The 25,775-nt window shown below is 40.7% G+C and overlaps 1 long non-coding RNA gene and 1 pseudogene across 1 annotated transcript; both read right to left on the bottom strand.

Annotated features, from left to right (window-relative positions):
* Positions 1-1,425: 1,425 nt before the first annotated feature.
* Positions 1,426-23,885, bottom strand: LOC139184988 (uncharacterized). The gene is made up of 2 exons (XR_011568569.1): positions 22,713-23,885; positions 1,426-3,011 (listed from the first exon to the last, which is right to left on the bottom strand). It is a non-coding gene; the product is annotated as an uncharacterized lncRNA (long non-coding RNA).
* Positions 7,859-9,157, bottom strand: LOC109564105 (growth hormone-inducible transmembrane protein pseudogene; annotated as a pseudogene).
* Positions 23,886-25,775: the final 1,890 nt, after the last annotated feature.

Raw genomic sequence — 25,775 nt, 5'->3', positions numbered from 1 at the left:
GGTTCAGAGTATCCACAGTTAAGCACTTCCACTCCACTGGCCTGGTGACAGGTCCTAACCAGGGGAGGAGAGCCATGCCTGCCTCCCTCATGGTCCCTCTGGACTTGTTTCTTTTCTGCACTCTTAACACTGCCAGTAAAGATTGTTTACTCCAAAAAACAAAACAAAAACATTCTTAGAGTGCTCCTTTTTTTTCTTTATGCTATGCCTTGATTATAAACCAGCCACATAATCTGGGCAGAAGTAGTGTCGCGTAACTAATTATTTTATTCATTATTTCATAGTTAAGTGAGAAAGAATGCATGTTCCTTGCTCTAATAGAACTGCATGCTTATTATAAAGGGTTATTAATTCACTGTAAACTGCATTGAGTCTTCCGACACATCTCCTCTGTTGGTAGTATTCTCTGCAGTTTTACATAAGGCTAAGTGTGTGTATATTTATTATCTACTTCTCAACCACTCAGAAATAAAATTATAATTTTCAGTAGCCTGGCACTAGGGTTTATTGCAAACACAGAATCCCAAGCTAAAAGCTATCACTGTTTATCTATTTTTATTCTTTTTGGTTTTTTTATGGTTTTGCTGATAGTGACAAATTCTATCAGAGTTGGTTTTGTTTTGAAAACCAGAGAACAACCAAAAATAACTTCTACATTCTTGAATAGGTACACAGCAATATATTTCATAGTAGGAAATGTGTAGCTTTTCTGACTGCTGACAATAAAGCTTTGACACTAGTTTATATAAGTCACACAGAAACCAAGAACAGTAAGTGCCACATTAATATGGCACTTTATTTTATGTAGCTTTTAAATTTGAAATCTAACCCAAGAGTAAGACAAATTAGTATGGTTTCAAGAAGGAAAAAGAAAAGGTAATTATGAAATTGTAAAGAACAGGTGGTTCTTTTATATTAGCAAGCTCAGAATGGATGGAAAGTAGTTGAATCAAGAGAAGAAAACTGTGCTAGGTGACTTTGAGTGCTAAAGAGAGGACTTTTACACCCCCAGCTCTAATGGCTAGTGTTATGGAAGGAAACAGCAGCATGAAAAGACGGGATACAAAGCAATGAAGGGCTTATATGATGGGAAAGCCATCAAAACTCATTAGAAAAGATTCTAAAGTTAATTAAAAAGAAACACAAATAACTCAATATTTTATTTCTCTTTCCTGTAACTAACTTGAGATTTCAGTTTGATTTCTAGCAATAAACATGGATTTACATTAGTCTGCCCCCAACTGGAAAATTGTGTGGCCACTGACACAAGTCCCTTAAAGTTACCCAGCAGTACTGAATAAACTGAGCACACTTCATCCTCAGTTACCATGTAAAGGCCACCCACTACTTCTGTTTCCTCTAGAACTGGACTCAAACTGTGCCATGCCAGGAAAATGCAACAACAACAACAACAAACAAATGGAATCAGTGACAGACTTTATTTTCTTGGCCTTCAAACTCACTGGGGACAATGGCTGCAGCCATGAAATGATGAATGGATAAGAAAGCTGTGGTACATATGCACAATGGAGTATTACTCAGCCATTAAAAAGAATACATTTGAATCGGTTTTAATGAGGTGGATGAAACTGGAGCCTGTTATACAGAGTGAAGTAAGACAGAAAGAAAAACATCAATACAGTATACTAACGCATATATATGGAATTTAGAAAGATGGTAACAATAACCCTGTATACGAGACAGCAAAAGAGACACTGATGTATAGAACAGTCTTTTGGACTCTGTGGGAGAGGGAGAGGGTGGGATGATTTGGGAGAATGGCATTGAAACATGTATAATATCATATATGAAATGAGCCGCCAGTCCAGGTTCAATGCACGATACTGGATGCTTGGGGCTGGTGCACTGGGACAACCCAGAGGGATGGTACAGGGAGGGAGGAGGGAGGAGGGTTCAGGATGGGGAACACGTGTATACCTGTGGCAGATTCATGTTGATATATGGCAAAACCAATACAATATTGTAAAGTTAAAAAATAAAATAAAAAAAAGAGTTTTAGCAGTTAAAAAAAAAAAACAAACCTCTTGTTCTTTGAAAGAAAAGCTATGACAAACCTAGACTGCGTATTAAAAATCAGAGACATCACCTTGCCAGCAAAAGTTTGAAAGGTTGTTGTTGAATCACGCGAATACACCAGGATTCTTGGCCCCCGGAGGAGAAGAATTCAATCCGGGGCCAGAGACGAGGCTTGATCGCTCAGAGCTTTTGTGTAATAAAGTTTTATTGAAGTATAAAGGAGATAGAGAAAGCTTCTGACATAGGCATCAGAAGGGGGCAGAAAGAGTACCCGCCTGCTAGTCTTCAGCTGGATGTTATATTTTGTTAATGAAAGAAAGGAATGTCTTAAAATTCAGAATGGCACCAGGCCCCTCACCCATAAGAAGCATTTTGGGATAGTCTTGGCGCCAAATGGTTTATCCTGGGCCATAAAATGATTAACTTGAATCTTGAAGAAGGGCAGACTACCATACAAATAGTTTCATTTACATAGATTAGGGGAACAATATCCATACTGGTTTGTCAAGTAGGTTCTGGGCCAAGAGGCGGAACCAACTTGGAGACAGAGTTTGGGGTAAAGGCATAGTACATTAGCATAGCTTAAGATGGACATTTCCATAAGAAAAAGGCATTGATTATCTCTAGGCTCAAGAATAGCTAACTTCAGGTGAAACCAGGTATCATTATGGCAACACAGTATTTTAAGAGAAACCTCCCTTTAAATTTGTATACAGAAGGAAAAAAATATTGCTAGTTTGTTTCCTCCTGCCGCTTAAGAGAGATAAAAATGTCTGACACTTGCAGGCTATTTCCTCTATTTGGAGACCCCTGGCCTTTCTGTCTGTTACCCTCTCAAGTTCATATGGTCAACGCTATGGTTTTTCCAGTAGTCATGTGCAGATGTGAGAGTTGAACCATAAAGAAGGCTGAGTGCTGAAGAACTGATGCTTTCAAACTGTGGTGCTGGAGAAGAGTCTTGAAAGTCCCTTGAACTGCAAAGAGAAAAAAAACAGTCAATCCTAAAGGAAATCAACCCTGAATTTCATTGGAAGAACTGATGCTAAAGCTGAAGCTCCAACAATTTGGCCACCTTATGGAAGAACTGACTCATTGGAGAAGACTCTGAGGTTGGGAAAGATTGAGGGCAGGAGGAAAAGGGAGCAACAGAGGATGAGAAGGTTGGGTGGCATCATTGTCTCCATGGACATGAGTTTGAGCAAATTCTGGGATACACTGAAGGATAGGGAAGTCTGGTGCTGCCGTCCATGGGATCTCAAAGAGTCGGACACACCATGTGCCTGAACAGCAACAACAAAACCAGCAGTCCAGGCGTTTTGCATGAATGACAGCAAGGAGTGGTCTTGACCAAGAGGGCTGAGAATGAAGGGTGGGATGTTCTAATTTCTCCAGATTGTACCGATATTTTAGGAATGATGGCATTTTTCTGAGAGTAAAATGTGGCTGTGTGTAGGGTATTTTGTGGTGGGGCAGAGAAGGAAAGGCCTAGCACAAAAGATCTGCTTCAAGTCAAAACTAGAAGGGAAGGGGCACCAAAAACTTGCTTCCACTTGAAGCAGAGGAACTTCCGGCCTTGTGTTTCAGACCCTGAAGCCTGGTGCAAAATCTTTTGTCAAAAAGGCTCTGTTCATTTTCCCTTCAGTAGAGAAATACATTTATAACCAATAGAAAGCTTGAAAGAACCTAGAGTAAAACCAATGCATCCTATTTTCACAAACAAGGACACCTACCAATCACCAGCTGCTCCCCATCATCCCCGTTGTCTGCATCACACCCCATGGCTTGGAACAGGTTCTGGAAGAAGATAAGATGGAGAAATGCCATGCCCTACCCTTGGGGCAATTTGACTATGATGTCATTTGTGTTATTTTTATCTTTCCTGCTTGGATTTTTCAGTCTTTTTGCATCTACAGTTTTATAGTTCTCATCTGATTTGGAAAAATTTCAGTCATTATTCCTTCAAATACTGTTTCTGCTCCCCCCTTTCGCCTCTCCTTTAAATAGCACGCTACACTCCTTAATATTGTATGCAAGTCTCTGAGGATCTGCTTATTTCAGCCTTTTTTCCCAGTGTCCTTTATTTTGGTTAACTTTGATTGCTATGTCTTCAAACTCATTATATATTTCCCCTGCAGATTCTAATATTCTATTAAGTCAATTCACTGAAAATTTCATTTCAACTCATATTTTTTCTTCCCTAAAAGTCCCACATATTTCTTTTTATATCATTTATTTATTTCCTTTAAATACTTGAATATAGCTATAATTGCTATTTTAAAGAATTTGTCTCTTATTATATTATCTCTGGAATTTCTGAGTCCCTATTACCTAACATTTTCCATTTATGGTTCACCTTTTTTCTGTTTCTTTGCATATCAAGTGATTTTTTTAAATAGATTCTGGATATTGTGATATTACAATTTTGAAACATTTCTTCAATCGGGCTTCAGTTTGAGATGGCAGGTGATTAAGTTACTTGTAGGCTGTCGTTGTTCAGCTGTTAAGTCATGTCTGACTCTTTGTTACCCCGTGTGCTTCAGCACACCAGGCTCCTCGGTCCTCCACTATCTTCCAGAGCTTGCTCAAATTCATGTCCATTGACTTGCTGATGCTATCTCTCCATCTCATCCTCGGTCACCCCATTCTTCTTTCCCAGCATCAGGTTCTTTTCCAATAAGTTCATTCAGAGGATCTGCTTACTTCAGTTTTTCATCCAATGTGAAGCTATAGTTATGGGAGGGACAAGTCCAGGTGCCGATACTCTTTATCCCAGGAAGTAAATGCTGAAACTTAAAACTTTTGCAGCTTCTTTTCATGTTCTGATAAGGCAACTCTGGACTGGCCGTATGTTACCTCTAGGTGAATCTGACACGGAAGTGTTACCCTCCTGGGATCTCAACAGAGAGTTGAATGGTCTTTCATCACCCACGCTGGTTGAGGGGAACTCAGACACCTCAGACCCCCATGTGTTTGCCTGATCTGGCCGCTTATGGCTACAGGGTAGTTTCTCCTTGCTGGTCTCTACAAGTGCACGTCTCAGGATCCAGGCAAGAATTCACAGGGCCACTGTGTGGGCCCCTGAAGCTCTTCCTCTGCACTGCATCCTCCTCTCTGGAACTCTGCAACTCAAATTCCAGCCATCAGCACTCCCCCAGACACCCCTTTCTTCCTTGTCAAGTCAGCAAAACTCCAGACTCTACTTTAAGAACGGCTCCCACAAATGGCGTACTAAAGGACATCAAGCAAAAAAGGAGTGATGGTAGGACACACCTCATTGGTCTCCCTTTTCCCAGGGTTAAATACTTTTCCTTCTTTGGTGCAATATGTGAAAAAGTTGTTTCATATATTTTTTCAATTTTTCTAATTATTTACGACAGTTCAGACACCAGTGACTCTGTAATAACATATCCAAATTTGAGAACAGTTCAGTCACTCTGTCACATCCAACTCTTTGTGACCCCATAGACTGCAGCAAGACAGGATTCCCTGTCCATCACCAACTCCTGGAGCTTGGTCAAACTCATGTCCATCAAGTTTGTGATGTCATCCAACCATCTCATTTTCTATTGTTTCCTTCTTTTCCTGCCTTCAATCGTTCCCAGATTCAGGGTCTTTTCAAATGAGTCAGTTCTTCACATAAGGTTGGAGAAGGCAATGGCAACCCACTCCAGTACTCTTGCCTGGAAAATCCCATGGGCGGAGGATCCTGGTAGGCTGTGGTCCATGGGGTTGCTAAGAGTCGGACATGACTGAGCAACTTCACTTTCACTTTTCACTTTCATGCATTGGAGGAGGAAATGGCAACCCACTCAAGTGTTCTTGCCTGGAGAATCCCAGGGACAGGGGAGCCTGGTGGGCTGCCATCTATGGGGTTGCACAGAGTCAGACATGACTGAAGCGACTTAGCAGTAGCAGCACATAAGGTAGCCAAAGTATTGGAGTTTCAGCTTCAGCATCAGTCCTTCCAATGAATATTCAGGGCCGATTTCCTTTAGGATTGAGTGGTTGGATATCCTTGAAGTCCAAGGGACTCTCAAGAGTCTTCTCTAACAGATAAGATCAGATCAGATCAGTCGCTCAGTCATGTCCAACTCTTTGCAACTCCATGAATCACAGCACGCCAGGCCTCCCTGTCCATCACCAACTCCCAAAGTTCACTCAGACTCATGTCCATTGAGTCAGTGATGCCATCCAGCCATCTCATCCTCTGTCGTCCCCTTCTCCTCTTGCCCCCAGTGCCTCCCAGCATCAGAGTCTTTTCCAATGAGTCAACTCTTTGCATGAGGTGGCCAAAGTACTGGAGTTTCAGCTTTAGCATCATTCCTTCCAAAGAAATCCCAGGGCTGATCTTCAGAATGGACTGGTTGGATCTCCTTGCAGTCCAAGGGACTCTCAAGACTCTTCTCCAACACCACAGTTCAAAAGCATCAATTCTTCCGCGCTCAGCCTTCTTCACAGTCCAACTCTCACATCCATATATGACCACAGGAAAAACCATAGCCTTGACTAGATGGACCTTTGTTGGCAAAGGAGTGTCTCTGCTTTTGAGTATGCTGTCTAGGTTGGTCATAACTTTCCTTCCAAGGAGTAAGCGTCTTTTAATTTCATGGCTGCAGTCACCATCTGCAGTGATTTTGGAGCCCAGAAAAATCAAGTCTGACAGTGTTTCCACTGTTTCCCCATCTATTTCCCATGAAGTGATGGGACCGGATACCATGATCTTAGTTTTCTTTTTCTTTTTTTTTTTTTTTTACCATCTGACTAGAACCTTTATTATTCAGAAATAAACATCCTGAAGTGAGGTGGTTAGCATAGTTTTTTCTGGATTACTGTAATAAATATTTGTCGATATACCATCTCAATAATCATACAGTTTTTTCATTCTTAAGAGCTTCCAGAAATAACTCTTCTGTATCAAAAAACTTACAAAGGGCACAAGATAACGGTCTATACGGAAGGAAAATTCTGGCGGGGGAAACTCTAATGAAGTGTTTTCTCCATTACATTTTTGATCGATACAGTTCAGGAAAAAAGCCTCACTTTGCCTTCCTTTTTGAATGCAAGAAATCAGATTAAAGGGAAGAACTTTCATAATCTCAAGTATAAATCACAAACAGGTTTTTCTGATAAAAGTTTTAAAGCTTGAAGAAATGAGAAAGGCAAGCATGCATTTCTTTAAGCATCTCAATAAATTTGCAAAATTTTCCAGCAATTATGCACATATTGTTTCTATACTTAAAAATGCAATAACATTCATGCTTTGAGTATTTTTTCCTGAGTGTTTTAATGATACTTTGTTTCAGGTGATTCAAAGTAAGACTTACAACATACACGTCACATAACAGGAATTCTCCATGTGGTTAGCATTTTGAACTCTGCTAACAGCGTGAGACAGCAGGCAGTCAAGCATGACCCCATCTGTACTGTAAGGAGCGCCTGGAGAACCCTCGATGTCTTTGTCACCTGCTCAGTGTGTCTGGCGGCTCTGCGGAGATGCAGCCATGCCTCGTCTGCCCATGTGCAGACTCCCTGGCTTGCCGCGGCCATCGCCTCAGTGCTGAGCATTCAAAGAAACACTGCAGGTGCCCTTTTGCTTCTCTCTGGTCCCTTCACCAAATCCTTTCATTACTTATGACATTACTTGTTAATATTCAACATTCCAAAAAGGAAAGTGCAGGTACACAAGTTTGTGAACTTTCACTAAACCAAATAAATGTTAAAATAGATAAAACACTCAAATTCTTGAAAAACAAACCTTGGTTTTCACAATCTTTTGAACATTGTAGAATTACTCAGACACAAGAATTGAAAATGCATGTGCTATCTGGAAGAGAACTACTGAATTTATTCTCCAGGAGAAAAACAGACCTGAAGCATCACATTACTGGAACGTTTGAAACATGATGACAAGTTCTTATCTTCTAAACTTCAATGAAAGCTGCTTGTACAAACTATTTAATGAATATCTGCCCCTATTAAACAAGCCAGATATCTGATGTATTGAGGATATCAGAAGCTGGGTCACTTCACTTCTTCCTGTTGCCTGAAGTTGCTAGAACAGTGGCAACACGCATAAATATGTTTAATGTATCCATGTCGATTCCCAGCATCGAACTGATGGGATCGTATTTCTGAACTCTATACATTGGTACTACTTCTGCACGCTTGATTACTTTCTGTGTATCATATAGAAGAAACATGCTGAAAAGAACTAATCCACCATAAACCGCCACTGAGTACAGAGTGGCACCAGCCACAGTGGTAGGTGGAGGAACATTGATCCTAGTGAGGACACAAAGACGACACCGAGGCCCACACCCAGGGGGGCCCCCATGTTGAGAAACTTCTCACTGGGCGCACACATGGCCACGGTGGAGAGACCTCCCACGATGCCAGCCGTGTACCACGCAGCTCTGAGGAGAAGAGGCCCCCCTAGTATCGTCAGAGGAGCCACCACAGCACCCATCACACCAGAATGTAGTAACCAAGCAAAGTGCTTTGGGCCTGGACTCTGCTCATATGATATTGACTGTACCAGCATTCCAGCTCCAATCATGGCTGCAAAGGTTGCACCAATGGTTATCCAAGAGCCTCTCATCATGAAGTTCATGAGAGCAGGAGTTCTGCTCACTGCCATGGCAGACAAAGCTGTTAAGCCAATACTTCCTGCTAAGTACATGTAAGTGGAATGAATTCAGTCCTTCACATACTGAGGCCAAATTACAGCTTTTTCAATAGCTCCGATCTCATTAGACATTCCCAATCCATAGTAGCACAAAGCTCCAAGACCAACTGCAGGCCCTGCAGCAATAAACCATCTTCCCATCTGATCAATTTTAAATATTTTTTCCACCGATGGTTCCAAAGCTGCCTCCTTGAGTTCTTGGGTTGTTTTTCCACGTCAAATCCCAATTCTTGTCTTGGTAGCATATTCTCTGCTGGGTGTTAAAAGCCATTGATTCTTCGTGATGGAATTCTTCACAACAGGGAGGCCTTGGTGAAAGCTGGGTGGAAAACCCTGGAAGGTAGAGCTCGGAGACACACAAGTCTTGTGGCCAGCATGGTGGTGCACCAGGTTTACCAAGCAGATCTGAAATGCTCAGTCTCTGGACACCTCAAGCGCACAGTTCCCCTTCCTTAGTTTTCTGAATGTTGAGCTTTAAGCCAACTTTTTCACTCTCCACTTTCACCTTCATCAAGAGGCTTTTTAGTTCCTCTTCACTTTCTGCCATAAGGGTGGTGTCATCTGCATATCTGAGGTTATTGATATTTCTCCCGGCAATCTTGATTCCAGCTTGTGTTTCTTCCAGTCCAGCGTTTCTCATGATGTACTCTGCATAGAAGTTAAATAAACAGGGTGACAATATACAGCCTTGACGTACTCCTTTTCCTATTTGGAACCAGTCTGTTGTTCCATGTCCAGTTCTAACTGTTGCTTCCTGACCTGCATACACATTTCTCAAGAGGCAGGTCAGGTGGTCTGGTATTCCCATCTCTTTCAGAATTTCCCTAGTTTATTGTGATCCACACAGTCAAAGGCTTAGGCACAGTCAATAAAGCAGAAATAGATGTTTTTCTGGAACTCTCTTGCTTTTTCTATGATCCAGCGGACGTTGGCAATTTGATCTCTGGTTCATCTGCCTTTTCTAAAACCAGCTTGAACATCAGGAAGTTCACGGTTCACATATTGCTGAAGCCTGGCTTGGAGAATTTTAAGCATTACTTTACTAGCATGTGAGATGAGTGCAATTGTGTGGTAGTTTGAGCATTCTTTGGCATTGCCTTTCTTTGGGATTGGAATGAAAACTGACCTTTTCCAGTCCTGTGGCCACTGCTGAGTTTTCCAAATTTGCTGGCATATTGAGTGCAGCACTTTCACAGCATCATCTTTCAGGATTTGGAATAGCTCAACTGGAATTCTATCACCTCCACTAGCTTTGTTCGTAGTGATGCTTCCTAAGGCCCACTTGACTTCACATTCTAGGATGTCTGGCTCTAGGTGAGTGATCACACCATCGTGATTATCTGGGTCATGAAGATCTTTTTTGTACAGTTCTAGAATCAGTTCTCTGGCTCTCAGCCTTTTTTATGGTCCAACTCTCACATCCATACATGACTACTGGAAAAAACATAGCTTTGACCATATGGACATTTGTCAGTAAAATAATGTCTCTGCTTTTTAATATGCTGTATAGGTTGGTCATAGCTTTTCTTCCAAGGAGCAAGCATCTTTTAATTTCATGGCTGCAGTCACCATCTGCAGAGATTTTGGAGTCCAAGAAAATAAAGTCTGTCACTATTTCCATTGCTTCCCCATCTATTTGCCATAAAGTGATGGGACTGGATGCCATGATCTTTGTTTTCTGAACATTGAGTTTTAAGCCAACTTTTTCACTCTCCTCTTTCACTTTCATCAAGAGGCTCTTCAGTTCCTCTTTGTTTTCTGCCATAAGTGTGGTGTCATCTGGATATCTTAGGTTATTGGTATTTCTCCCAGCAATTTGGATTCCAGCTTGTGCTTTATCTGGCCCAGCATTTCCCATGATGTACTCTGCATATAAGTTAAATAAGCAGGATGACAATATATAGCTTTGATGTACTCCTTTCCCAATTTGGAACCAGTTCATTGTTCCATGTCCAGTTCTATCCTTTGCTTCTTGACCTCCATACAGATTTTTCAGGAGGCAGGTAAGGTGGTCTGGTATTCCCATTTTTAAGAATTTTTCCACAGTTTGTTGTGATCCACAGAGTCAAAGGCTTTAGTGTAGTCAATGACACAAAAATAGATGATTTTCTGGAATTCTCTTGCTTTTTGTATGATCCAACAGATGTTGGCAATTTGATCTCTGGTTCCCCTGCCTTTTCTAAAAACCAGCTTGAACATCTGGAAGTCCTTGCCTCACATACGGTTGAAGATTAGCTTGGAGAATTTTGAGCATTCCTTTGTTAGCATGTGAGATTTGTGCAATTGTGCAGTAGTTTAAACATTCTTTGGCATTGCCTTTCTTGGGGAATGGAATAAAAACTGACCTTTTCGAGTCTGTAGCCACTGCCGCGTGTTCCAAATTTGCTGACATATTGAATGCAGGACTTTCACAGCATCACCTTTTCGCATTTGAAATAGCTCAGCTGGAGTTCCATCACCTTCACTAGCTTTGTTTGTAGTGATGCTTCCTAAGACCCACTTGACTTCACATTCCAGGATGTCTGGCTCTAGGTGAGTGATCACATCATCATGGTTATCTACATGATACCTACATTGATTCTTTTCTCTCCTGCTACATTGATGCATTGAGATACCTACATTGATTCTTTTCTCTCCTGTGATCTTTGCAGTTATAATGATTTTTCTACTTGTGCACTTTGCATAGAAAATAGGTGTTTGTATTTTCACTTTATTTTTAAATAATTGATGCAAAAATAGTTTGAGTAATATGTCTCAGGTCATACAGCTAACAGGGTTTAGAGCCATAATTCAAATGGATGATGGTCTAATTCAAAAATAAGCTTACTTTTAACATCTGTGATATAATAACCTAAATATAGTCATAACTTATGCAAATAGCTTAAAAGCAAAGTTTAAAAAACACACAGTTTTGCAAGGAAAACTTTACAAACTGAAAAGTATAATGGAATATAAGGATGGTAATAATCTTGAGGATAATCATGACTTGTGAAAGAAGCTTTTAGATGAATTATGCACCTGTATTTTTTTACAGTCTGAGATATATTTACATATAAAGAAACATTTTCTCATTTAGAGTGTTGTGCAATGAACTCATTTATTTCCATTATTTTTTAATTTATATTTTTTATTGAAAGATAATTGTTTTACAGAATTTTGCTGTTTTCTGTCAAAGCTCAACATTAATCAGTCATAGGTATACATATATCCCCTCCCTTTTGAACCTCCCTCCCCTCTCCTGCCCCATCCCACCCCTCTAGATTGATACAGAGCCCCTGTTTGAGTTTCCTGAGCCATACAGCAAATTTCCATTGGCTGTCTATTTTACATATGATAATGTAAGTTTCCAGGTTATTCTTTCCATGCATCTCATCTGCTCCTCCCCTCTCCCCATATCCATAAGTCTATTCTCTATGTCTGTTTCTCCATATTTAGTATCTACTATGGTAGGCTCAGAGGATAAAGAATCTGCCTGCAATGTGGGATACTAGGGTTCGATCCCTGGGTTGGGAAGATCCCCCAGAGAAGTGGATGGCTACCGACTCCAGTATTCTTGCCTGGAGAACTCCATGGACAGAGGAGCCTGGTGGGCTACAGTCTATGGAGTTGCAAAGGTTGGACATGACTGAGCGACTAACACACACACACACAGAAAGCTCAGGAGAGACCGAGAAAATAAAACACAGGCCCTACCCTGCAAGAGGTGAAAATTAGAGCAGTGTTACCCAGTCCCTTCTTAGACTTTTCCCTATGATTCCCAAGTGGGTCCTTCCTATTTCCTGGTAATTCTATTCATTTATATGAAGTACACTGCTTCTCTCTGATGTATCTATTTTACATCTTCTCCTTCCTCTCAAATGCCCAGTGTTCCTGCTTCCACTTCACCATTAGCTCATGACATTTCATCTACTTTTGCTTAGAAAACAGGAGCTGCAGGAAAATCAAAAGCCCGTCTCCCTGGGTACCAAGATGCTCGCTTTCTTTTTTGTTAGAGTGGATAGCTGCTCAGGTGCATTTCCCACTATCGTATTTCTGCTCTGGATTTCATCGATTCTTGCTCTCCCTTACCCTTTAGTCCTTTAATTCTCCCTTCTTCCTATAGCATCTTTGCTTTGTCCCTCTCTACTGGATCTCATTTACCACACCAAATAAACATGTCCTTAAAGAAACAATTATATAAACGTGGAGACATTGTCTGTTCTCAGAATATGTCGTAACTCCCACACCTGTTCCTCTTCATAGCACAGCTCATTAGTAGGGTTGCTTCCAATCCCTGCCCCCACTTTCTCAGCCCTCTTTACACCCCACCTCTCTAGCGCTCCTGTTTCACAAACCTGCTCATGTTGAAGGCACCAGTACCCTGTATCTTTCCACACCTAGTCAGCAGTTTGCACCATTTCTTCATTATTCACTCTTTCTTGAAATGCGATCCACAGGTACCCTTCCAGAGCACCACAGTCATGGCGTTTCTTTTCTCTATTCTCAGTTTTATTTACTGGATCATCCTTTCCCTGGCCTTAAGTTGCTTGGCATTTCTCTTTTCTCTGTACATATTTACTACCTGGAATAGCTGTCAAGTTTGCATTTCCAGCTCAATCTCTACTATGTGTCAAGTTCTTCAATTTAAGGCTCTCTTCTCTGATGTCTTGTAGGCCTATTCATGTTAACTTGTCCCCAAAGGAATTCTTCATTGCGCCATCACGCCCCCAGTGTCGTAAATGTCACTAACATCTATCTCAGAGCTAAGGTTCAAGACCTAGAAGTCATACTTCATTTGCTGTCAATCATCCAGTGTTATCAGCTCTTCCTTCAAAATATTTCCTGGATCTACTTATATCCTGTCATCCTCTTTCCTGTGACTTAACTGCAAGGCACCAAGACCTTCAACTCAGTTATTTCTGTCTTTGTTTCCAGTTCCGATGTTCTGAAACTCTCTACTTCATTCAGGACACAAAGCAGCATTTCCCCAAATTAAACCAGGTCGTGTTTCATCACTGCTGAAAACGCTCTAACTATACCTATCACATGCAGAACTAAATCCAAGCTCCTCCAAGTGCTGGCCCTTGTCTAAGCTCTGATTTCATCTCTCCTGCTGTGTTGATCATGTTTGGAAATTGCCAGACCTGTCTCTGTTCTGGGGCCTTGGCATCAGCCCTTCTCATGACTGGAAAGGACTGTCTGAGATATTTTCATGGTTTGTGCTTCACTCTGTTAGTACCTGGCCCCAGTGTGATTCTTCAGCTTGATTTCTGATCCTGTAGTTAAAACCTTACATGTCCACACTGGCCACTTCCTATCACAGTGTCATTTTTCTTAAATTTTCTTAGCATTTATCACTACTCGAGGTTTCATTATATATTTATCTAGTTTTTTTTTTTTTTTTCCACTGTTTCAATTCCATGAGGAAAAAACACGATTTTCTCAACAGCTATTTAGGATCTGCTGCCTCTAGCCTTGAGGACCGGACTCCACAGCTTACCCTGAAAATCCTCTTAGCCCTGGAAGTGCTACTTTTAGCACTGCCAACGCTGCCTTTTGCAGAAGTTTGTGTGGCCCCACCAGCATCGCCAGAATGGTCTTCACCACTCCTGCTTCCTGCAGTCACTGTCTCTGAATCTGCTTCACAATTAGCTTAGAGACGGAAGAAGAGAAATTGAGGCCAGAGAGAATCCTATCAATGACGACAGAGAGACTCTTAAAACCTATAAGAAGCAATTAATTTTACACACCATAAACGGAATGAGTAATATAAGAACCAAAAAAAAAAAAAAAAAAAAATTCACTGAATTAAGTCATCTGACCACTTACAATCTGGATAATAACAATTGTCATAGAGTGCAAAAATCAGACACCAGATTTCAATGTGATGAAGGGGAAATGCAAGAAATAAGTATTGACTTTTATTTATAAAGCTTCACAGAGGAGAGAGAAAGGAGAATGAGGAGAGGAGGAGGAGGAGAGTCAACAGAAAGTCTTTGTTTCACGACAGGAGAGAAATGCCTGTCTATTTACTATGGGGAATGGGGTAAGAACTGACGGAGATAAATCTTAGGTCCTGGGAGGAGCCATACCGGTAGCTAATGTTTAATAATCCCCCAGAGGAGTTACAGGGGGCTTATTTTAAACACATTAGCACATGAAGAGGGGAAATGGAATCTTCCACTGAAGCTAGAAGAAGGAGAACAGAGACAGATCTCCATAGGGTCTGGATTGACACAGGTTCCGAAGTGACAGGGAGTGCAGTTTTTTCCCGTCCTCCACTTCTGGCCTGTATTCTGTTTGCAGTAGGAGATGTTCCCTCCTGAGAGTTTTAAGAGAGACAGAAATAAGCAACTAGGAGTACATAAAAGAAGGGCAGTTGAGTTTTACGTAATCATCAGAGACTGAAGACTATGAGTCCATAGTGGGCCTGTTCTGTGGTTTTTCATCGCTAAGCAGCCTTGTTATAGGAAGGGAAAGGTGGGTTCTTTAATTAATAGATTCACAGGATGTTAATAGACATGGTAACCACATGATAAGAGGTTATCAGAAATAAATATATTGATAATATGGTTGAAGTGCTGAACCTTTGTGACTAAATTGATCAGGGAGGGTGGTTAAGCCAGAACAGAACTAAACTACTGAGCTGAAATGGAGAAAGAGATGGTGGCTCGCCACAGCGGAAGAATACTGATCCCAGTGGAAGTGGACAGAGATGCGGTGAGCAGAGGGCAGCACAGACCTGACTTGAGACACTGAAACTTCTGGAGTTCAAGATGTTGGAGAAGTGGTAATTCTGGGTTAAGAGATGGTCAAGAATATGGTCACACGATCAGGTGACTGAAGTCAAATGAAGTTTGACAGTTTCTAAGGTTGGGTGTTTTTTTTATTGTTGTCGTTGTTTAAGTATAGAATGGTGTCCAACAGAGTTCAAATGGCTGGAGGAGGTAAGAGGTGAGAAGTTGAAACATGGAGGAAAATTCCAGAGAAATATGAAGTGGGAAAAGTGGAACGGGAAAGATGAGCATTGACAAGGGGTTGTATTGAACTGAACTCCAAGATGACACAGGAGGAAGAAGAGTAAGATTCGCTAACTTCTAGTTTCCAAGTGGACATTTGGTGGAAACAACTTTAAGCTTAGTATGAACTGTCTCCTGTAGTCTTCAGAACTTGAAGGTATCTCTTATTTTCCAGGAAAAAAAAATATGGATGGGCATCAGAGGAACTTTCAACAGCTTCAAAGGCAATAAAATAGGGGTTTTGCAAGATGTATTATATTGTCTTAGAAACAGTCTACTGTTAGTGGGTGAGACCATTTCTCAAGGAACTGGCCATGATGTGAACTGGCCACATCAGCTTTGGTCTGGGAAAGAGCAGCTTTTTGGGGTTTTCATTGTGAGAGATGGGTATGGACGCAGGATGGGCTGTTTTTCCTCTCCTTTATGGATCCCAGCATCCCATCAAGTTACAGCACTGAATTTGACACTACCTAACTGGGCATCATTGTACGTACCTTGCTTGTCATCGCTACCAGAGAACTTGACAGATTTTGCACATCAGTAACCAATTAAGATCAGATGACTTTGATTTTGAAATAAAAGTTCTAAATTTAAAAAAGAGTCCTAACGTAATAAAGATTGATATTTACATTTTACTACTTATTCATCTAATATTAAAAGTTTTATGTCAAAATAGATTCATATAAAGTCAGAAATACTACGTATAGCCAAGCCTTACTTTCCCTAGGATTTCTTATTTATAATCTCATATTTCCCTATGAAACTTAAAGAATACACTTAACATTGTTCACAATTTTTAAGGACAGAGTGCAGTTGAGTATGCGATAATATACTATCTTTGTGACCCACAGACTGTAGCCTGCCAGGCTCCTCTGTCCAAGGGGGTTTCCAGGCAAGAATATTAGGGTGGGTGGCCATTTCCTTCTCCAGGGTATCTTCCCAGATCAGGGATCAAACATGTCTTCTGCATTGGCACACAAGTTCTTTACCACTGAGCCACCAGGGAAGACCTTGCTACTTCTTAGATATTTCAAATAAGGTCTTGTAAAGCTATCACTCAGGTACCCCAACTACAGGCAGGATGAGGGGTAACCCTGGGTAGATATTAGCACTTGATAAGTTGTGCAAAGGTTCTGTTAGTGAACCTTCAGTAGAACTGCTCATATGAAATCTGGTCAACTGTCCTCATGCAGTTTTGATTGCATTGATTACACTGTAATTGTGCCATATGGTTAAAAAAAAGTAAGCTTTCTTTTTTTAGGGTATGAAATATTCTTTTTTAATTGTTGGAATCTCAAATATCAATAAGGAAGTAACAGAAAAATCATAAATATGAATGCAAATGTACTTCAGTTCAGTTCAGTCGCTCAGTCGTGTCCCACTCTTTGTGACCCCAGGAACCACAGCACACCAGGTTTCCCTGTCCATCATCAACTCCCAGAGTCCACCTAAACCCATGTCCATTGAGTCAGTGATGCCATCCAACCATCTCATCCTCTGTCATCCCCTTCTCCTCCTGCCCTCAATTTTTCCCAGCATCAGGGTCTTTTCAAATGAGTCAGCTCTTTGCATCAGGTGGCCAAAGTATTGGAGTTTCAGCTTCAACATCAGTCCTTCCAATGAACACCCAGGGCTGATCTCCTTCAGAATGGACTGGTTGGATCTCCTTGCAGTCCAATGGACTCTCAAGAGTCTTCTCCAACACCACAATTCAAAAGCATCAATTCTTCAGTGCTCAGCTTTCTTTATAGTCCAACTCTCACATCCATACATGACCACTGGAAAAACCATAGCCTTGACTAGATGGACCTTTGTTAGCAAAGTAATGTCTCTGCTTTAGAATATGCTGTCTAGGTTGGTCATAACTTTCCTTCCAAGGAGTAAGCGTCTTTTAATTTCATGGCTGCAGTCACCATCTGCAGTGATTTTGGAGCCCCCTAAAATAAAGTCTGACACTGTTTCCACTGTTTCCCCATCTACTTCCCAGGAAGTGATGGGACTGGATGCCATGATCTTCGTTTTCTGAATGTTGAGCTTTAAGCCCACTTTTTCACTCTCGTCTTTCACTTTCATCAGGAGGCTCTTTAGTTCTTCTGGCAAATGTAGAAGGGGCTGCAAACATAATGTGAGTGTGTGTGTTTTCGTTCGTCTGTGCCTGTGTGTGTACTAAAAAGAATAGACTCTTACTTCACATTTGGAATGCACCCCCAAAGGAGTGTTCACTCCTCACATTAAAACTAACTTGTTCCAATGGGCCTTTTACAGGAACTCCCGGGAATGCTGTGTACAAGTGCGATGACCACTCACCCCAAATTGTGCAAAACCAGGATAAGTGGTGGAAGAGCCTGGACCAGAGCTGAGAAGACACCTCCACTCCTGCTTCTGTCATAGCCTTGTGATAGCTTGTGCTGTGACCTGGCTTTTATAGACTATTGTTTACTCATCTGAAAAGCAAAGTGTTAGAATTTGATAATCCCTACGTCCTTTTCTGTACTGATACTACTCAAACTACTTTTTAACTCAAGAGGAAAAAAGCAAAGATATTTATCTCACAACCTCCAGATTTTACCAAACATATCATTATATTTTCCTCTTCCTTGAGAGAAGAAAGCAGAATATATATATACACACACACACACACACACACATCTATATAGTTCAAGCGGGCTTCCCTGGTGGCTCAGATGGTAATGAATCCGCCTGCAATGCGGGAGACTGGGTTTGATCTCTGGGTTGGGAAGATGCCCCGGAGGAGGGCATGGCCACCCACTCCAGTGTTCTTGCCTGGAGAATCCCATGGACAGAGGAGCCTGGTGGGCTACAGCCCGTGGGGTTGCAAAGAGTCAGACACGACTGAATGACTAAGCACAGGCACACATAGTTCAAGCACAGCTTCAATCACTTAAAACGCCTGTAAACACACTGAAGTTATTGGAAGTGGCCAGTGATGATTAGCATATGGTCAATTTTTTTCAACTTGTATTTTCCCTTCATGGACTTAAACATGCCTCTTTGCATGAGTGGTGGAAAAATAGACACATCCCCAGATATTTGCATGTTAATTGACTTTCATTTTAGGTGTGAATTAAAGGAAAAACACAAAAGAAATATAAAACTCTATACATAAATTTTTATATCAAAACATGCTACCAAATCTGAAATATCATCAGTGCAAGGGAAAAAAGTTAATTTGGGTGAGGTCATTATTAATCTTCAATATATAATTTATGTATTTCCTAGCATTTGGCTGGATTCTATAATTTTTTACTACATTTTACCACTGTGACATGTGCAACCCCATCTATTCCCACTTTCTTCTGGTTGTAACATTAAATTATATTTGGTCTTTCCCAATCTTACCTCTACATCCCTGGAGAGGTGGGGTCATTCTACCTAGCCCTTAGATTCTGAGAATTCCAAAGCACAATTATTATGTTCAGAATTAAGAGCTGCTCCTTTCAGTTAGAGAAGAAGATGGGTAATGATTTTTGAGTAGTTTTCTTCCTTTTGGAGTTATGACAGTTGAGAATGGAGAGCTACAGAGCCTAGAAACTGTCCTATTTATGTATGAATAATATAAAATAATTTAAAGCTTTTTCTCCTATTTATCTTATAAAACAGAAAAATAATGAAAGCAATCATTATAGTATCTGCTCAGTGACAGAAACTGATAGCAAAGTTGTGACTTTTTTTAAATATAATATTCAACCATTTTCAGATTCTTCAACACTCTGAGATAACTGTTTGTACTCCAGCTCGAGAGATGAGATTTAAGGAGATCAAAACATGCCCAAATTCTCAGTTACTTAGCATCAAGGTTTGGATTTGAACTCAGTTGGAATGGAACTGAATGGATCCGTGCTTTTAGGCACTTGTGTGTACTCTTCACATCAGAACAAAGAGATCCAGGATAAATAAGAACATACAAGAACTGTTGAAATACAGCAATAGATCTTAGGATGGCTGCATTGTAATGTTTCTCCAACTACAATACACCAAAACTTGTAGCTCTTGAAAGTGGACCCTCATTTAATGAACAAATACTTGCGTGTCTGCAGTTTAGCTTGGTTGCTGTTCCGTTGCTCAGTTGTGTCCATCTCTTTGTGACCCCATGGACTTTCCCAGCATCAGGGTCTTTTCCAAAGAGTCAGCTCTTCACATCAGGTGGCCAAAGTATTGGAGCTTCAACTTTAGCATTAGTCTTTGCAGTGAATATTCAGGGTTGATTTCCTTTAGAATTGACTGGTTTATCTCCTTGCTGTCCAAAGGACTCTCTTAACTTAATTAGGCAAACCTATATTGGAAACCTGCTGTGTTCAAGGCAGATCACCAGCAATTAAACAATAGCATTAGTAAGACAGTTTCCACCCTTGAATAAATATGGTTGCATTCATTATGATCTGACAGTCAAGAGTGGTATAAAAGAGAACCAAACAAAACACTTTATAAGCAAAGAGAAGGAAGTGCTATCTTCTTACTAAAGGGAAGGAAGGTTTTATAAGGGAAGCAACAACAGAGCTGAATCTTGGAGGTTATATTCAAAGGCCCTCTGTCTTGGTTAATTTCCAGAGTGATCTTTTTAAGCCTGAATAAACAGTGAACTAGATGAGACACTATATCGCAGTGGTTGGCTGAACCCACGTCCTACCTAAGCCTCTGATGATTATACAGTCCTTGACCAGTTGATAACCTTTCTCCATGCTTGTTCCTCATAGTGTTTGTAAAGCAGGGAGCAGGGAAGGAGAGGGATGGACTGGAAGTTTGAGATTATCAGATGCAAACTATTATGTTTAGAAAGGATAAACAACAAGGTCTGGCTGTATAGCTCAGGGAACTGTATTCAGTATCCTGTGATAAACCATACTAAAAAAGAATACGAAAAAGGAATGCGCATAACTGAGTCACTTTGCTGTATAACAGAGATTGGCACAGCATTGTAAATCTGCTATGCTTCAATAAAATGAAAGGAAGAAAGAAAGAAGGAAGAAAAGAGAGAAGGAAAGAAAGAAGGAAAATTCCAGTGGAAACAAGCAAAAATATCGGACAGGCTGAAAGGCTCATGCAGGGTCTTATCTGAACGTTCAACAGGGAAAGGACACTGTGCTCTCCCTATTTCTGAAGATGTTTCAGTTTTTTTTTCGTCAAAAATCTTTAGCTATAAATGAGAAATTTTCATTGCTGTGCCTCGAAGATGCTAGTTTGAACTAAGAAAGAAGCAGAGAAAAAAAAAAAAAAGAAAGAAAGAAGCAGAGATGGGTCAAAGAGAAGTGCCCTGAAATTGCGACGTGACGAGCAGAGTGGAAATCTTGCTCCCACCCCTTTCCTTTGTTTCCAGGAGCATGGTGACTCACACCAGGGCCGGGTTAAAACTGTCAGGCAAGAACCCTATCATTGCCCTTTCCAAACGTAATTGTTCTCTCTCCTAAATCCACGAGAGACAGTCAGAAACACAGCCACGAATCAGGGAGCCAAAATAGCCGCTAATTGCTACTCCTAAAACAATGCAGTCTCTAAAAGAAAAATCCTGGGAGCTAATTAAAAGTTGTGGAAATATCTTCATGGTGCTGGTGCCTCTGTGCTTCAGTGATGATGACAGCGTTTTCGAAAGAGCTCAGGCACCAGCAGTGATCGCTGGGTGGGCTATGGAAAGCCGTCCTATACTTTAGGAAAAAGGTGCAGAGTTGCATGTTGTTCACATCAGACTTAAAGAGGTTTTGATCCACTGTGTTGGTGCTATTTTTCCCCCACTTTTTATCATTTATTTTGATATTTAAAACCATATAAAATAATATAAAGTTAAAACCAGAATGCCTATATACATAGGAGAAAGTTTTACAGAGTTTTGAGTACAATAAAATGTATTTCATAAAACTATCTTGAATTTAGATAGACTTGGATAAATTTAATGCAGTTGAATTGGTCAGTGATTGCTTAACATGACTTTGCTAACATTCAACAATACAGTCAGGTCTAATACGATTTAAATTTAGTTCCATGGTATTTCCTTCCCTAAGCTGTTGTATGAATTAGTGCTGTTTGGTGAAAGGGCTCTGAATAAAGGGCGGGAGCGTTGAGTCTGTAACCTTGAGGAAGGACACAGACCACCAGGGCTCCGGTTTCTAATCCATGAAAGGACTCTGGACCCACACCTTTCAGGCTGCGTTCAGTCTTCTGTGTCTGCGTGCTAAGTGGCTTCAGTCGTGTTCAACTCTTTGCAACCTCACGGCCTGTATATCCTGGGAGGCTCCTCTGTCCATGAGATTTCTCAGGCAAGAATACTGGAGTGGGTTGCCATTTCCTTCCCCAGGGAATCTTCCAGACCCAGGGATGGAACCCACGTCTCCTGTGTCTCCTACATTGGCAGGCAGGTTCTTTACCACCAGTGCCAGCTGGGAAACCCAGCTTCCTGGATGGCTCAAGCAGTAAAGAGTCTGCCATACAGCAGATGCCGGTTCGATCCCTGGGTCAGAAAGATCTCCCGGAGAAGGAAAAGCAACCCATTCCAGTATTCTTGCCTGGGAAACCCTATGGACAGAGAAGCCTGGAGGGTTGTAGTCCACAGGGTCACAAAGAGTCAGACACAAGTGAATATGCCCGCACTGAGTCAATTAGATAGTTATGTAGAGGGGAAATGACCTCTTCCTCATGGCTTACTACAAAAAAAAAAAAAAATCAAGCTGCTTTCAGTCTAGTAATCTCTGATTAGTATGATGCAACTAGTCAGAGAAGACAAGTAACCTTTTCTCATTTGGGAAATAATAAAGACTTATTCATATTTCGAACCAATACACCATTTAGCAAAAGACCATTTGTGACTTTTTAAAACTTTTTTTCAGTATTTCACTTCTTGAATCTAGTCTTTGCAGAACTTTGGGTTCTGCTACTTTGTCTTCAACAGATACAACTATAACATCTTGAGTTTACTAGTACACAGAAGAATGGGAGACACTCCGGGCCTAGGATGTAGTACATACATGTTTGTGTTGTTTTACCTCTTTGAGATACTTGCTCATTTTCCTCTTTTCCTTAATTTCAGAAGATCCATCCAATGACCACTCTCAGTGATCAGATCGGTAGACCAATAGTTACCTTCCTCACGAAGACTGTCTTGTAAAATAATTTCACTGGTTGAATTTACGGGAGATTTTATTCAATGCTACTGCGATGGGGGAATGAGACAAAACTCAACTCTGCTGAAATAAAAAACAGGATGGTTGTTAGCTGGGATGAACTAGTGGAAAAGTAAGCACTGCAGGATATTAGGGGAGGTTGGTTGCCAGCGGGAGGCCTTCATCTTGAAGTGGCAACAAAGTAACTTACAAATGCAAGTTTTCTAAATTAAATTCTTGAAGAAAAGGGAGGCAAGGGGCCCTATAAAAGTCAGAAGAAAACTGTTTCAATTTTAGTCAAGCTGAGGGGAACTTCACTATGTCTTAGTCAAGACAAAAAGTGCTCTGAGAATGCTGAGAAAGGGAAGAGTTTTCTGGCTTAGATGAAAATCAGGTATTTGGAGAAAGACTTAAATAATGAGCTGTCCCCCATCACTTACCTCCGTTTTGTAGTAACTGATAATCAAAGTTTTAATGGCACTGTCTTATGAACAAGAGGAAAAAAAATTATAAATTTGGAAGAATTTGACTCATGACTGTGTGAGGTGGTGGCCTGATGACAACTAAATGTGCTTCTCAGTTTTCTTTCTCTGCATAGTCTATGCAACGATTTTAATGACCGTGAACGCCACATAAATGGTGTGGTTGAGTAATGGAGAAGGAGGCAGGTGATGGCAAGTAAAGGAAAAGCAGGAACAGAGAGGAGAGAGACTCCTGGCTGGCTGAGACCTCCACCTTGTGGTCCAGGCTTACCGGGTGTTGCAACTCTGCAGGTGCTAAGCAGATACGTTCCATCAGCAGCATCTGGGAGCCTGGGGAGATAACTGGGAATACTGGGAGATGCTGTTGAAGACAAGCTGGTCTGGTTGGTTGGAAGAAAGAGGAGAATAGGGCAAGCTATGGAAGAAGGATCCCTGCAGAAGTTATTTTATTTTGTGTTTTCAGTTTTTTCTACAGCTTGAGTGAAGGATCAATGGATAAAGTATTTAAAAAGCTTGACTAAGAATGCCACACTACTCAATTCCTAAAAGGCAGTTGCCTTTGCAAAGACCACAAACCCACACATACACATTTGCACACACATACACCTAAGACTAATATTAAAACAAAATAATACTTATATTTTCTGTTCCTTTCTCTCTTTTTAAAAGACTTAACCTATGCAACACTAACTTTGCAACATTTTTATGTCATATTAGTGCTTCTTCACAAATCTAGGGAAGTGACTCCAAGCAGAAGGAAAAAGAACAAGCATGTCTTAGATATCTTTGGCCTTATGGCCAAAACTGGCCTACCCTGATTTCAGTGTTTATTTAAAGTCACATCTTTCAACCAAGCAACTTTTGTTGTTGTTCAGTCACTAAGTCATGTCCAATCCTTTGCCACCCTATAAACTGCAGCACACCAGGCTTCCCTGTCCTTCACTATCTCCTGGACACTATCTCCTGGAGTTTGCTCAGACCATATGCATTGAGTCAGTGATGCCATTCAACTGTCTCATCCTCTGTCATCCCCTTCTCCTCTTTCCCTCAATCTTTCCCAGCATCAGGCTCTTTTCCAATGAGTTGACTCTTCACATCAGGTGAGAATGTGTACTTTACTATGTTATATACTGCTAAGTCGCTTCAGTCGTGTCCGACTCTGTGCGACCCCATAGACAGCAGCCTACCAGGCTCCCCCGTCCCTGGGATTCTCCAGGCAAGAACACTGGAGTGGGTTGCCATTTCCTTCTCCTATGCATGAAAGTGAAAAGTGAAAGGGAAGTCGCTCAGTCGTGTCCGACCCTCAGCGACCCCATGGACTGCAGCCCACCTGGCTCCTCCATGGGATTTTCCAGGCAAGAGTACTGGAGTGGGATGCCATTGCCTTCTCTGACTATGTTATATAGATGTTGCAATTTTTAATATGAAGGATAGTGTGGATTTCCCCAACTTTTAGAGTAAAATACATAATGCAAGAAGACACACAGCACGTCCCCTGTCTTCAAGGGCTCTCTTCTTCTCATCATTCACCTTGGAGGATGGGGAAGTCCATGCACCTCATTCAGGACTTTTCAGCTCGCAACAGTATCTTTGGTTTTAAATTTAAGAAATCAATGTTTGGATAAGAGAATCTTACTTAATATTACATATATTTTAAGGTACATGTTTTCTGAAAAATATAGTACATTTATCAAGTAAGTCAAAACCTTTAATGCATGTTTTCAAGCACATTCAGATGGAGAAGATAATAAACCTGTCCTGAGCAAGTTTCCATGCCTACCAGGTTAATGTTCCCAACAATGCTAATGATTGAAGAAAACTTCTTCACATTCAGGCCTCCTTGGGCTCTTATGCAAATCAAAGATTTTTGTCTCAACCATTTGCCATGCATACGTTAGTTCATTTATTTATTAAACCTTTCTTGAACATTAATTAGGTGCTAGTTATAATGTCAAGTACTTAAAATATGATAAATAAGGCCCCAACTTTCAAGAAGTTTACAGCAGGATAGTTAAAATATGTTTAATTTCCATAATGAACAGAGGAAATAACTCTGTTCATTATGACAATATTCAAATAAAGGACCACATGCCTGCAAATTCAACATGCCAACTGTTATTAATACTTGCCTACTACTTGAAATTATTCTTAGTTTTCTTGATCTAGCATATTTAAAGGCCCAGCAATGAAAAGATGATAATATACACTAACACATTAGCATTATACAATAGTTAGAAAGCAGTGAACAATATTAAAAATTCAAACCATTTATTCTCAGGAAGAAATAAGAGTTAATCGCTAACACAGTTCTCCAGAATCACATTAATTCTGTCCGCTAGAGAATATATTTATTTGAATATATTTTTAAAAGGCCACACATCTTCCAAGAATTCAATGAAAGTTATAAGAAAACCTGCTTTGCTTGATTTCTCCTTTGTGATATACTTAACACAGTTACCTCACT

This window comes from Bos indicus, chromosome 9, assembly GCF_029378745.1.
Source record: "Bos indicus isolate NIAB-ARS_2022 breed Sahiwal x Tharparkar chromosome 9, NIAB-ARS_B.indTharparkar_mat_pri_1.0, whole genome shotgun sequence".
NCBI classification, from domain to species: domain Eukaryota; kingdom Metazoa; phylum Chordata; class Mammalia; order Artiodactyla; family Bovidae; genus Bos; species Bos indicus.
The sequence above is the reverse complement of the archived record's forward strand: the minus strand, read 5'-3'. Positions and strand labels throughout refer to the sequence as shown.